Here is a 13776-nt window from a genome sequence, read left to right on the forward strand (position 1 = left end):
GGTGATAGGCAGAACGAAGTTGATCATTCCTTTTTTAGACCGTAGTGACGGTCAGAGTGAGGTCGAAACAGATCTCTTGCCATTAAAACACTCCATAACCAGATGATTTCCCTTCTGGATGTTTCCACCCATTTGATAATTGGTATGTTGATCCGAAGTGATACGAAGTTGATCCGAAGTGAATCTTTTGGTTTGGGAAAGACACAAGATGCCAGAAAGCAAAGGTTATCAAAGCTCACTTTTTTTCTATCTCATTCACCTTTGTATAAATCTAATCACAATTTCTGCTTCCTAGACCTGGTAATCTAAGATAGTTTATGACCTTCATGGGTTACTCACCGTGGCAGTGTGTCGTGGGCAGTGACCTCAAAGTGCCTGTTATGGGCCTCTAAGTGAGCCATGAAAGCCCTGAGGGGAAAAGAGATATTCATGTTTAAACATATGAACAACCACAAACACTATAACTAAAGAGCCGATTGGGCACAATCTGATTCCAACATTGGGATACCATGGATGATCTCCAAGACCACCACATCGATGAGTGTATGACATACATACCTTCCTAGGCTTTCGTAGGTATTTCTCATCTACTGTTCCATTTTGTGAGTGTCCGCCTGTTGTCTGACTGACATTGTGTTAAGTTGGACACCATCCTGATGCCTAACGAGGCTTTCGTAGACATAGTGATGCCCAGTTTCCTTTCCCTCTGTCTTCATAACCTCCACACTACTCCCCCTCCTTATCTCCTCCGCACCTTTGTTAAATGAGTTCTTCTTAATCTGTAATTCTGTTCTATTGGAGAGGGACAGATTAGAATGTATTATTTCTTACCTACATGTTTCTATTGTGACATCATGATACTTGCAGGGACAATTGATAGTTTTCAGCTGACGTCAGAATGACCAGCTGGCGGGCAAAAAAGACGTTCAATAGCTGTTTAACACAGGAGTTAATACAGGAACCACCCACCTTTCAAGGTCTTTTAATATAAATTAGTAAAATGCCAGACAGTTGTTGCTCGGTTGGCTGTTTAAATCGGCGAGGAGACAAGCCCCGGATTTAGTTTTTATCGCATTTATAACCCGCCCACACTCCTGCCAGCTGATAAAAAAGAAAAAATATTTCGCCATGACTGCCAGCTGATTGTACGTAGACGTCTTCTGGGTCAACTTTTCTCGGACACACAGTAAATTAGCCTTACTTTTGGAGCTGGAAATAAAAGCAGTCACCCTGTTCTGGTCGCCTAATTTATCAGAATAACTACCTAAAATGGGAATAGATCAAGTAATAAAGACAAGAAACAAAGCATCCACACGATTCAAATTGGATTACCCAGCTGCTGCTCCACCTAAGTACCTAAGCAAGCAAGTAGGCTAGGCTAGTGTATATTGTCATTCAACTGGTAATACTACAATGTCAGTAGAAAATATATGGGAAGATCATTTAAGTTGTCAGACCAGGTTTTCGTACTTGTTTAAACCAGGGAATTGTGATAAATAATAAAGGACATCGTTGGGTAGGCTAACAGCTGCTAGCTTACAGCAGGTACCTTGCTAGCTGGTACCTAGCTATTAAATAGCACTCATCTTTGCTCTGATTATGAAGATGGTTTTTAGTTTTCACCTTCCAGACGACATCGTTGTGAACCCAATCACTTCTGAAAATGAAATAACTATCTGTGCTTTTGTAGGCTTTCAGCTTTTGTAGGCTTTCAGTTTTTGAGATGTGTATGGGGACGGATTTTCTATTAGATAGATGTAAATATCTCCACACTGGAGCTCAGACAGGGACTTTGGGGAGGTTAACGAAATAAAAATGTCAGGACACCGGCAGTAAATGTATCACAAGTTCCTAATTTGTTTTCCCTTCTGAATATTTCTGTCTGGCTAAAGTGGTATGGTCTGTGGTAGATGGCAATCGTATTTGAGTAGGCACTGCTCGAAGTTTTCCACTGTTTCTCGCTGTTTCGCTGTTCTTTTTGCCCGCCAGCTAACAATTGTAGTGACGTCACTGAAAACTATCAATTCTCCAATCACAGAGCTTGATGGGCTTGACCTTTAACCCCTATTAGTAATGCATGTAACCTGTATACTATATATGTAAAATAAAAAACAATTTATACAAAATGTATACATACTGTATATAAATGGATGTGACTGAACTCTATTATAGTAAATATATGTTCAATTTGCTGAAACAATTATGATCCATATAAACTAGTCTGGCTGTAAGACAACATTGAAAAAACATCTATACAATCCATAAAGCCTCCCTAAATCAAACCTTTAAAGCTGTACAGTATATGGAAATCACTTACATCTTCTGGATGGTAAAGGATTTTAATTTATTATTCATTCCTTCTACTAGACTGGAATTTACTCACCTGTTCGTGCTGACTGTTTGCTGTAGAATGATACGGTGAACGTGAAACTTGCTGTAGAACAAAACATGGTCACAATTACAGAGATGGAACTTTGTCTTGTTCTTCAATATGACATCACAACTTGCATCAGCATCACAAAATTTCAACCATTCAAAATGAGTGTTAATTTTGTTAACGAAAAATATGCGCTAACGACCCTTTCACCTATGGCTTAGACGCAGTGGCGGTCCGTGCATTTCACGACTAGGCCTTCAGCGATGTCCTACAGTGTACCTACACGATGTTAAACTGAGTGAATCCACCTCCTAATACCATCATTATGACGCCATGGCTCTCGAACCAGTATATTTTATACAGAAAGGCAGTATAAGTGAGCATTGCATCACCTTAACATAGTCGAGTACAACAGACTTTATTAATATTTCCGGAGCATTTCAAATCAATACACCCGTATTAACAATACATTAAAGAGTAGTAAACTCTAAGTTATATGATCGCTTGGATATTACTGTCACAACTTAAAAATAAAAGGCGATTTTCAGGGATTAGTCTACAAAGTTTTATTAAGTCCACCAAAAGTAGCCTATGTGACTCAATGTTAAGTTTAACAAGTTTAACAAGTAACATCGCATTGTCCCACCTGCAAAGCAGTTTCATTAAACTTCCCATCCTCACGATATCCAGTTTTTCTTGAAAGTTCCGTCTTGAAAATGGCGTTGTAATTGTATCAAAAACTGGAATTATCAAGTTTGTGTAAACTAATTTATTTGAGTTGGTTAATGTAATTATATTTAGTCTTACCAATTGAAACAACTAGAAGAACTAGAAAATGCATTTCCTGAAGGAAATACCAGTGCATGAAATGCAAAGGTTAAGAAAGGAAGAAGAAAAGAAAGAAGAGTGAAAGAAGGAAAGAAGAAAGGAAAGAAGAGTGTAAGAAGGAAAGAAGAGTGAAGAAAGGAAAGAAAAGTGGAAGAAGGAAAGAAGAGTGGATGAAGGAAAAAAGAAAGGCAAGAAGAGTGGAAGAAGGAAAGACAAAAGGAAAGAAGAGTGAAGAAAGGAGAGAAGAGTGGAAGAGGGAAAGAAGAAAGGAAAGAAGAGTGAAAGAAGGAAAGAAGAAAAGAAAGAAGAGTGAAGAAAGGAAAGAAGAGTGGAAGAAGGAAAGAAGAAAAGAAAGAAGAGTGAAATAATGAAAGAAGAAAGGAAAGAAGAGTGAAGGAAGGAAAGAAGAGTGGAAGAAGGAAATAAGGAAAGAAAGAAGAGTGAAAGAAGGAAAGAAGAAAGGAAAGAAGAGTGTAAGAAGGAAAGAAAAATGGAAGAAGAAAATAAGAAAGGAAAGAAGAGTGGAAGAAGGAAAGAAAAGTGAACAAGAGTGGCTCTGGATGAAGAGATAAAGAGAGAGTGAAAATATTGAAAAAAGGAGATACAAATGGAGTGAAGAAGAGAGATTGAGTGTGAGAGAAAGTTGACAGAGCGAAAGATGGAGAGATGGAGAGAAAAAAAAATAGAGAATGGATGGTGTCTTAATGTTCCTAGTTACAGTTAAATTGAGAGGGACAGAGAGAGAAGAGGTTCTTTGGATTTGGCACAGGTGTCAGTGAAGCATACTAAGGCAGAAGGCAGTAACTTCTATGTTAAAGCTCAGTGGTATGATAACAATGGAATAATGACCCTATTAATTAATCAGTAGTAATACTATTTCATTTATCACAATTACCAATACAATGATTATCACACACACACACACACACACACACACACACCATTGAATTATCACATTAAGCACATAAAACAATGAACTTGAATTGTCACATGAAACACATAAAACATCTATGTCAGTCCATTGGGGTGTGTGTGTGTGTGTGAGAGAGAGAGAGAGAGAGAGAGAACGATAGAGAATGAGGCCCATTTTCCCCCTCCACATGCCCCCGCTCGCCAAGCGAAGTTACCCGATTTAGATGCACCTTTTTCGGACTAGCCACAGGCACTGGGTGGGGGAATAGCCCGATAGCTTAGCATATCTGCCATGCAATTCTAATGGTAATGCTACCTAGCTTGGTATGCTAACTGTCGGTAGCCTATACATCGTGAAATCAACCAAAATACTGATGTCACTGGCTTTAATTTGATAATGGCATGTTAGTAGTACATTTAATATCAGTACATTTGTTTAATTACTGCTGATATTTTACAAATACGTCAAAAACTCATTTTTGACCAAACTTGAAGTTACGGTCTTTTGCCTTAGCACGGCAGAGTAAAGCACAGGTGCAAGCCAGTTTAAAGACCCTATTATGATGTCATAATGGCCCAATGTAAGTCAATGGGAGAAATTTATATTCGTTTTTCTTTAATATCTTAAAAAGTATAAAGTTTAGAAAAGTGAAAAATACATAGCATAAGTGTCGTTTACAAGACCTACGCGACAAAGTTTGAATGAAGTTTCTACGTTAAGTGGTTCGGGCTGAATTAATCGCAGAAAAAGGTAACAAGAATAAGAAGAAGAAGAAGAAGAAGAAGAAGAAGAAGAAGAAGAAGCCTAGGAATAACAATACAGGGCATTTCATGCACTGTAATAAGCATTGAAACCGATGTACGTCGTTTTAGCCAGCTAAACTGAGCACTGAAGCACTGCACCGGTCTGCCTCAGTATCCAATCAAAGGACGTTTACGTGTCACGTTCAACGCGAGGAAATAAATCTTCCGGGCCTTCTAGAAGGCCCAGTGTCGCCAACTCGAAATCTGATTGGTTGTCACAACTGTCTGTTTCAGTTCATTCAACTTAAATGAACTGAAACAGCAAGTTGTGATAGCCAATCAGATGTACACGGGCCTTCAATGTGAATTCTGAAGGCCTCAGGGAAGATTTCTGTTCTCGGGGAAGATTTCAAGGAGCGTGGCAACACATGATAGCGGAAATATGATTGGATGAAAGCTCTAACATAAATGAACAACGCTGGAAGCATGAAATGAAGATAATGGACTATGGGGAATCATTTAATACATATTTATGAAAAGAAAATATTAAAATTAAATTTATTTTATTACATTTATTTTCTGATGATGTTTAGGCCAGCAGAGAAGGCCTTGAAGGCCCTGACGGACCGCCACTGCTTAGACGTCGACGTCAACGTGACGAAAACGGATATTTGAAAATAAAGACTCTGACTAAATCTATTTTTTTTTTTTACTTATGTAAGATGAGACAAGAACATTAGTGGTGAATGAGTGCAGTGCATCATATAATTGGTTGAATGTGGCCCGGTCCTGTATCAAAGGGCACCTCCCTTCCTAACTGGCACCTTGGCTTAACTTGCACTTAAGCAGTGACAGTCCCGCATTTCTTTTTCTTTCTATGTCGTTTTCTATTTCTTGAGAATGTATATTTTTTTAAAAGCAGTATTTATTGTTACACCAGGTTTTATTGCTCTTAGCTTTACTCCCTTTTCAGAATCAGAATCAGAATCAGAAAGGTTTTTACTGCCAAGTAGGTTTTCACCTACCAGGAATTTTTTGTGGGACGTTGGTGCAAACAATAAACATACACAATAAACTATACAAATATTAGTTATTATACACATATTAAGTTATTGATTATAGTAAAACTAAATCTAGAATATATTTAAAAATGTACAGAATTTATTAAATGGAAAATGCAGGACTAGTGTGCAATACAGAGTTCAGGATAAATCCGTGTTGGGGGGCTGGGGTCCGGGGCCTTGTTAATGAGGCCAGCCGCAGACGGGAAGAAGCTGCTCTGGTGGCGTGAGTTTTTGGTCCTGATGGACCGCACCCTTCTGCCTGAGGGGAGGGTCACAAAGAGTTTGTGACCAGGGTGGGAGGGGTCGGCCATAATCTTCCCCGCACGCCTCAGGGTCCTGGATCCATACAGGTCCTGGAGAGATGGCAAATTGCAGCCAATAACCTTCTCCGCTGAACGAATGACACGCTGCAGTCTGCCTTTGACCTTGGCAGTAGCAGCAGCGTACCAGATGGTGATGGAGGACGTGAGGATGGACTCAATGATGGAGGTGTAAAAGTTCAACATCATTGCCTTTGGCAGGTTGAATTTCTTCAGCTGCCGCATGAAGTACATCCTCTGATGTGCCTTTTTGGTGAGGGAGATGATGTTTAGCTCCCACTTGAGGTCCTGGGAGCTGATGGTGCCCAGGAAGCGGATGGACTCAACACTGTCAACTGGCGCGTCTCTCAGGGTGATGGGGGTGGGTGAGGCTGGGTTCTTCCTGAAATCCACTATCATCTCCACTGTTTTCAGCGCATTGAGCTCCAGATTGTTCGGTCCACACCAGGTCACCAGATGGTCAATCTCCCACCTGTAGGCAGACTCATCCCCACTAGAGATGAGCCCAATGAGGGTGGTGTCGTCCGCGAACTTGAGGAGCTTGAGGGACTGGTGACTGGAGGTGCAGATGTTGGTGTACAGGGAGAAAAGTAGAGGGGAAAGAACGCAGCCTTGAGGGGAACCGGTGCTGATGGTTCGGGGGTCAGAGACATGTTTTCCCAGCCGCACGTGCTGCCTCCGGTCACCTGCAGATGGAGTCAGGCACACTCAGCCGGAGAAGCTTGTCCTGTAGCAGAGCCGGGATGATTGTATTAAAGGCAGAGCTAAAGTCCACAAACAGGATCCTGGCATATGTTCCTGAGGTGTCCAGGTGCTGGAGGATAGAGTGAAGGGCCATATTTACTGCATCGTCTACAGGCCTGTTAGCTCTGTAGGCAAACTGCAGGGGATCCAGTAGAGGGTCAGTGATGGTTTTGAGATGCCGCAACACAAGCCGCTCGAATGACTTGATCACAACAGAGGTCAGAGCTACGGGTCTGTAGTCATTAAGTCCTGAGACCTTTGTTTTTTTGGGGACAGGGATGATGGTTGAGGTCTTAAAACAGGCTGGTACATGGCATGACTTGAGTGAGGTGTTAAAAATGTCTGTAAACAGCGGTGACAGCTGTTCAGCACAGTGCTTTAGGATGGATGGAGAGACATAGTCTGGCCCGGTTGCTTTGCGGGGGTTCTGTCTCCTAAAGATTCTGAAGACGTCCCTCTCCATAATGGATAGAGTCTTCACCGTGGTGGGGGAGAAGGGGGGGTGCTCTGGGGCGGGCAGCTGTGGAGAGGCGCAGGCCTCTGCTGTGGTGGGGAAGGTGACGCTGATGGGCTGGAGCTGGTGGGTGGTGTCACAGGGGATGGTATCAGGACTGTCCCACTGTCTTTCAAAGCAACAGTAAAACTCGTTCAAGTCGTTGGCCAGGTGTGAGTCGTTAGTGGAGTGGGGGGCTCTGGGCTCTTGAAGTTTGTTATCTGCCTAAGCCCTTTCCAGACAGAAGCAGAGTCGTTGGCTGAGAACTGGTGTTGGAGTTTCTCAGAGTAAAGACGTTTAGCATCTCTCACCTCCTTTCTAAACCTGTATTTTGACTGTACATATCTGTCTCTGTCCCCACTCCTGAATGCCTCTTCCTTCTCCAACCTTGACTTTCTGAGTTTAGCTGTGAACCAGGGTTTGTCATTGTTATAACTCACCCTGGTGCGTGATGGTAAACGGCTGTCCTCACAGAAGCTGATGTATGATGTCACAGCTTCTGTGTACTCATCCAGACTGTTTGTAGCGGACCTGAAGACCTCCCAATCAGTACAGTCCAAGCATGCACACTGGTCCACTGCTTAGATGTCCTCACAGCAGGTTTGCAGAGTTTTAATTTCTGCCTGTATGCAGGGAACAAATGGACCATGATGTGGTCAGAGTGTCCCAGTGCAGCCCGGGGGACGGCATGATAGGCACTGCTAACTGTGGTGTAGCAGTGATCCAGAATGTTCTCCTCTCTGTTTGGGCATTTAATAAATTGTCTGTATTTGGGGAGTTCGCGGGTGAGATTTCCTTTGTTAAAGTCTCCGAGGACAATAACTAAGGAGTCCGGGTTAGTCCTCTCCACACACAGTATCTGATCGGCGAGCAGGCGCTGAGCAACCTGCACGTTGGCTTGCGGTGGAATGTAAACACCGACCAGAATGAATGAAACGAACTCACGGGGGGAGTAAAAATGATTCAAGATCAGGTGAACAGAACTCTTGAATCACTGTCACATCCTTGCACCAGCCACTGTTAGTGTAGAAACAGATTCCCCCACCTTTCTTCTTGCCGGAAAGTTCTGTATGGCGGTCCGCTATGAAGAGTTGGAAGCCTGCCAGCTGCAGTGCAGAGTCCGGTATTAATCCACACAGCCACGTCTCCGTGAAGCACAACACGGAAGAAAGAGAAAAGTCCCTGCTAGTCCTGATGAGAAGGCACAGTTCATCTATTTTGTTGCTAAATGAGCGGACGTTGGAGAGGAGTAAACTCGGTAGAGGCGACGTTTTAGACATTTTGTATGTCGCTTTGGACAAAAGCGTCTGCTAAATGACTAAATGTAAATGTAAATGTATCCATTCTCCACTCCCTGAAATGCCCAGACTTGCAAGTGACCCCCTTTCAAACGTTATATGATTGCTATATGAAGTTCAACCACTCGGTACTGAAAGAAAAAGAGGATAAGATATCTGAACACACTTTAATTATAACTTGCACCGCAATAACGGGAGAGAAACCAAAAAAATAGGTTGGAAGAACACAACAAACCTCAGAAGGCATCTGAAAGCCAACCACCTGCCACGCTAAATTAGCTAGTAACTGTAAATGATAAGTAGCTAATGTTTACTAGTTATTAGCATATATAAGCCAACACTAAGGGCCTGATTTACTAACAGGATTGCGCCCATTTCTGGCGTAAAATAGCGGTCATAAACATAAAACGGTATTTACTAAGGGGCCGCAGCGCATATTAACGCCTGTGGGTGTGAACAGGGGAGGAAACGTGGAGGTGGGTGGTAACGTAGGCGTGTGAGGCGCCATTTACATGGGAGGAGACAAGGTAAGTGTGCCTAATGATGTCATGCGTGGTATTTACTAAACTGCCTGTCGAGCGCACGTCTCCAATTTGCAGGATAATTCTCCGCCTCATAAAAGCATGTCTTAACAAGGAAGCGCATTTCCACTGAGTCTGAATACGTTGATATGGCAGCAGTAATAAGAGCAAGGCGAAGACATAGACAGAGGCAGCGCACAGAAATAATTTTTTCAACTCGTGTAACACTTTTTCAATTAAGCGAACCAGAAATCATTAGACGGTACAGGTTAACCAGCCACGCAATACTTCAATTACTGGACCAGATCAGAGACGACATCTAACCCTCCAGCCGGAGATCACATTCCATTCAATCAGTTGGTAAACATTGCAAATATTGGCACCGGATCATTTCAAACAGTTATAGTATCAGCAGTTGATATATCTCAGCCTTCACAAATATTCACACAGGTACTCGAAGCATTGCTATGGCGCACTGGTCAATACATTTCCCCACTGCCACAGCTGAAATTATAGACATCAAACAGGACTTTTTTTGAAATCACAAACTTTCCAAACGTAATATGAACCATTGATTGCACCCAGGGGCGGAATGGGACAAAAAATCGGCCCGGGCATTTTGAACCAGACCAGCCCACTAAATTCGATAACACATCTTTTCAGTCTTTTTGGTCTCTCGAATGTCTACACCAACCAGGCTTATAGCTAGCAGGGCGTCTGCCCTATAGTCTACTAAAAAATAAGAAGAAACGGGACGCCCTACTTTTAGGCAGGACGGCCTAAAGACGTAGGTATGATGACAACATTTTCAAACACCCCTAAACTCAAAATGGATCACATGACTAGACAGAGCCAGACATTCCCTTTACAATGACACCTGGATTGTGAAAATCAGTTGAGGATTGAGAGAGTTATGGTATTTGTAATATCACCGATTATATCAAAATATTATACATTACTTACAATGGAAGTCATGTGACCGAAAACGCTTATTATTCACATGTTTTTGCTTGTAACTTCCTCATTTTATCAGATAATTGCATGAAATTTGAACAGAAGGTAGACTTTTGTTAGTACTTTCAAGTGAAACCATGAACATTTAGTTGGAATGGGCATCAGACCCATGGTACCTCACTGAAAACAACTATAATTAATAAGCGGCCATTCATTCAAATACGACGCCTGCTGCAGTGCATCTGACAGGACGTTCGCTAATCTACTCATCACAATCTGACTTACAATTTTCCACGATTTAGTTTAATACTTTCTCGACCATGGATTTCGATGAAATTTCGTTTGTACCAAGATAAGAAGTATATTGAAGTCCACCTAACTTTCATCAGTGTCCAAGGCTTTAGATGAAGTCCGCTGACCGGTTGAAAGCCACTCACATTTTCAGAGAGTTGCGGTGAACTGAAAACACCTCAGGGCTGAAAGCTCGAAATGTCTAACGATTACAGTGGTTGTACTCGATGTAAATACTGACGTATTCAGGACAAACATACTTTCACCAGGCGGCGAGTAGTGAATTTTGTATGACACATATTGGCAGTATTAATGCAGAGTGGATCATGTTATTGAGACAACAACTGCTCGCGGCGAACATTCTATGTCAACATACCTAAAAGACGCCCTATTTTTCTCCCGTTCTACCTGTTAACTTCGCTGAATGTGATCAAAATTCACCGTTTCAGTCGCTTCAGTGCTTAGCGAAGAATCATACATATGCCCTGCCAATTAGAAAATAGCATTGCTGTATTCCCGCTACAACAACGTTACATCATGATTCCAACGAAACATTGATTCTGACAGCTGTCTCACCGCACGTCACTGAACCTACTACTTTATGAGTTCAACAAGAGTTTGTGTGTTAAGGCGGTGGTCTTAATTAATCTAAATTCAATACAATACAATATGCATCATACAATTTAAAGCTTTGTTCAGAATACGGAGGTATAAGATCGGTCGATATTTTCCGTCCTTTTTTGGAACCAGAAAATAGCGACTGAAGAACCCCCTGTTCTCGTCTCCGAGAGGACAGGCTGTATTGCTCCCTTTTCTAGAAGGGAGTCTGTTTCCTCCTGTAGGAAACGTGTTGATGAGGTGGCACTAACGTTTGAACCACGCCCCTGAACTTCGGGGGGGACGGGAAAACTGGAGCGTATAGCGGGCTATCATTATTCGGTATCTGGACAAATTGGCATATTTTCGGAATACCAGGGTTTGGGAATACTGGGCTTTCGGAACATTGACATGGCACCGCGCACCAATAGGCTAACGGGCTAGCCCACCACTCAAACACACAACATAGAGTGTAGGCTAATGGCTGGCTGTTTCAGAGTACAATAGTCTGAGGGCTAGCAACAGCTACAGACTTGTCTTGTATTTACAATGCAAACGAACTTGGCCATAGAACATAGGTCCTAAGTCAAACATATTTTAGAGACGTTTTAATTCATGATCAGTAAGCTTACCGTAGGTCGTTGTATCGTATCTCCCTGGCTGTAGCCACCATCCACGGGAGCTGATGATGGCCCTGCTGTGGCAAATATTTCCGATATTTTGGCACATTTGGCAGCGTTGGCTTGAAGAGCAAGCCTCTTCTTATCTCGCAGTTTCTCTGCACCCCCTTTTCGCTTTCTCTCCATTTGGACTGGAGGATTCTAACGAAACGTGCGTTTCTGTGCACCGACCAAGTTAGCTAGAAGGTGTTTGGTGATATGATTGGACGAGCCCCTAGTCACTTAAGAAGACAGCCAATGGGCAGACTAGCGTGCGCGTGTCAAGCATGTCAAGGCCATGGGCCACGCTGAGTTTGTTTACCGCTATAATGCATTATGTAGGCAGGTCCAAATCGAAAGGGGTTGGTGTTGGGTCAGCCCAGGGGATGTGATTGGGCCAGCCCAGTGTCAATAGGGCCGCTGATGAACTACTTTCGTGGGCCAGCCGGTCAGACCATTATATGGGGGAAAAAAAATAAAAATTAAAATTCGGGACTATCGGCCCATATTGCACCTCGGCCCACCGGGCAAATGCCCGGTATGCCCGACGGCCAGTCCGTCCCTGATTGCACCCACGTCCATATATATTGTAGTGAACCCATGTCCCTTGTAGAAATAATTAATCTCGCCATGTACACATCTATATTGTTATAATAGACAGTTTATGCATTAATGCCACCAATAGCATATTCTTTATAATCGTGTTCTTTTAAACATCTTGCTGTAGCTGATGGCAGGCAGAACAACAATATAGCAGCACATTGAATCAGGTTCAGTGATTGAGCGAACGTGAACCAATATATCTATCTCCAATTCGCTGAAGCTTAATTTTCTCTTCCTAAATAAATACCACGGAAAATGCGGAAAAACACCGTGCGTGAATGTGCAAACGCAGTTTAAGCAGGGGTCGCAATGTTAGTAAATCAGGCCCTATATAGGGCGGAGTAAACACAGTTTGCCCAGCGCAGATCTGGTTTGATAAATACCAAGTAAAATGCGCAAAAACACTGTGCGTTAATTTGCGAACGCATATTAAGAAGCGCTCGCATATTAGTAAATCAGGCCCTAAGTCAACTTCAAAGTGGCAGTCGAGTGTATAGGGTGTGAACTTGGATAGCTAGCTAGTAATTACAGTGCATGAAATGCCCTGTATTGTTATTCCTAGGCTTCTTCTTATTATTACAGTGCATGAAATGCCCTGTATTGTTATTCCTAGGCTTCTTCTTCTTCTTCTTGTTACCTTTTTCTGCGATTAATTCAGCCCGAACCGCTTAACGTAGAAACTTCATTCAAACTTTGTCACGTAGGTCTTGTAAAGGACACTTATGCTATGTATTTTTCACTTTTCTAAACTTTATACTTTTTAAGATATTAAAGTATTATATAAAATTTTATATAAATATATATAAATATTATACTAAATTTTCCCATTGACTTACATTTGGCCATTATGACATCATAATAGGGTCATTAAACTGGCTTGCACCTGTGCTTCACTGACACATGCGCCAATGGTCCAAGGCTCCTCTTCTCTCTGTCCCTCTCCATTCAACTGTATAACTAGGAAAATCACTTCACTCTTTTTTCCAATGACGTGCCGTGAGGTTCGTAGCTGGTGAGGCACAGAAACCGGAAGTGATTACGTAATTTTGAGCTCTAGTTGTTTAAAAATGTATATAATGTATACATACATGTATATATGTCTATGGTTTTAAAATTGTCATCTGATAGGTGAAAAAACGTTACGTTTAATTGTCTAATACCATTATTTTTAAACAATCGTTTTTGTATTGTATTATGATGAGTTATTAATAAGATATTAATAGTTACAAGCTAGAGTATGTAGCCCTCCACCAATGATATGGCTCATTTCATTTTGTCTGGAGAAAATATAACTACGGTGGTGGGATGCCCTAACCCTAACCCTAGATTTAAATGACCATTCACCCAAGTCGGACACAGTTTAAAAAAAAA

This window comes from Sprattus sprattus (genome assembly GCF_963457725.1).
Source record: "Sprattus sprattus genome assembly, chromosome: 1".
Lineage (NCBI taxonomy): Eukaryota > Metazoa > Chordata > Actinopteri > Clupeiformes > Clupeidae > Sprattus > Sprattus sprattus.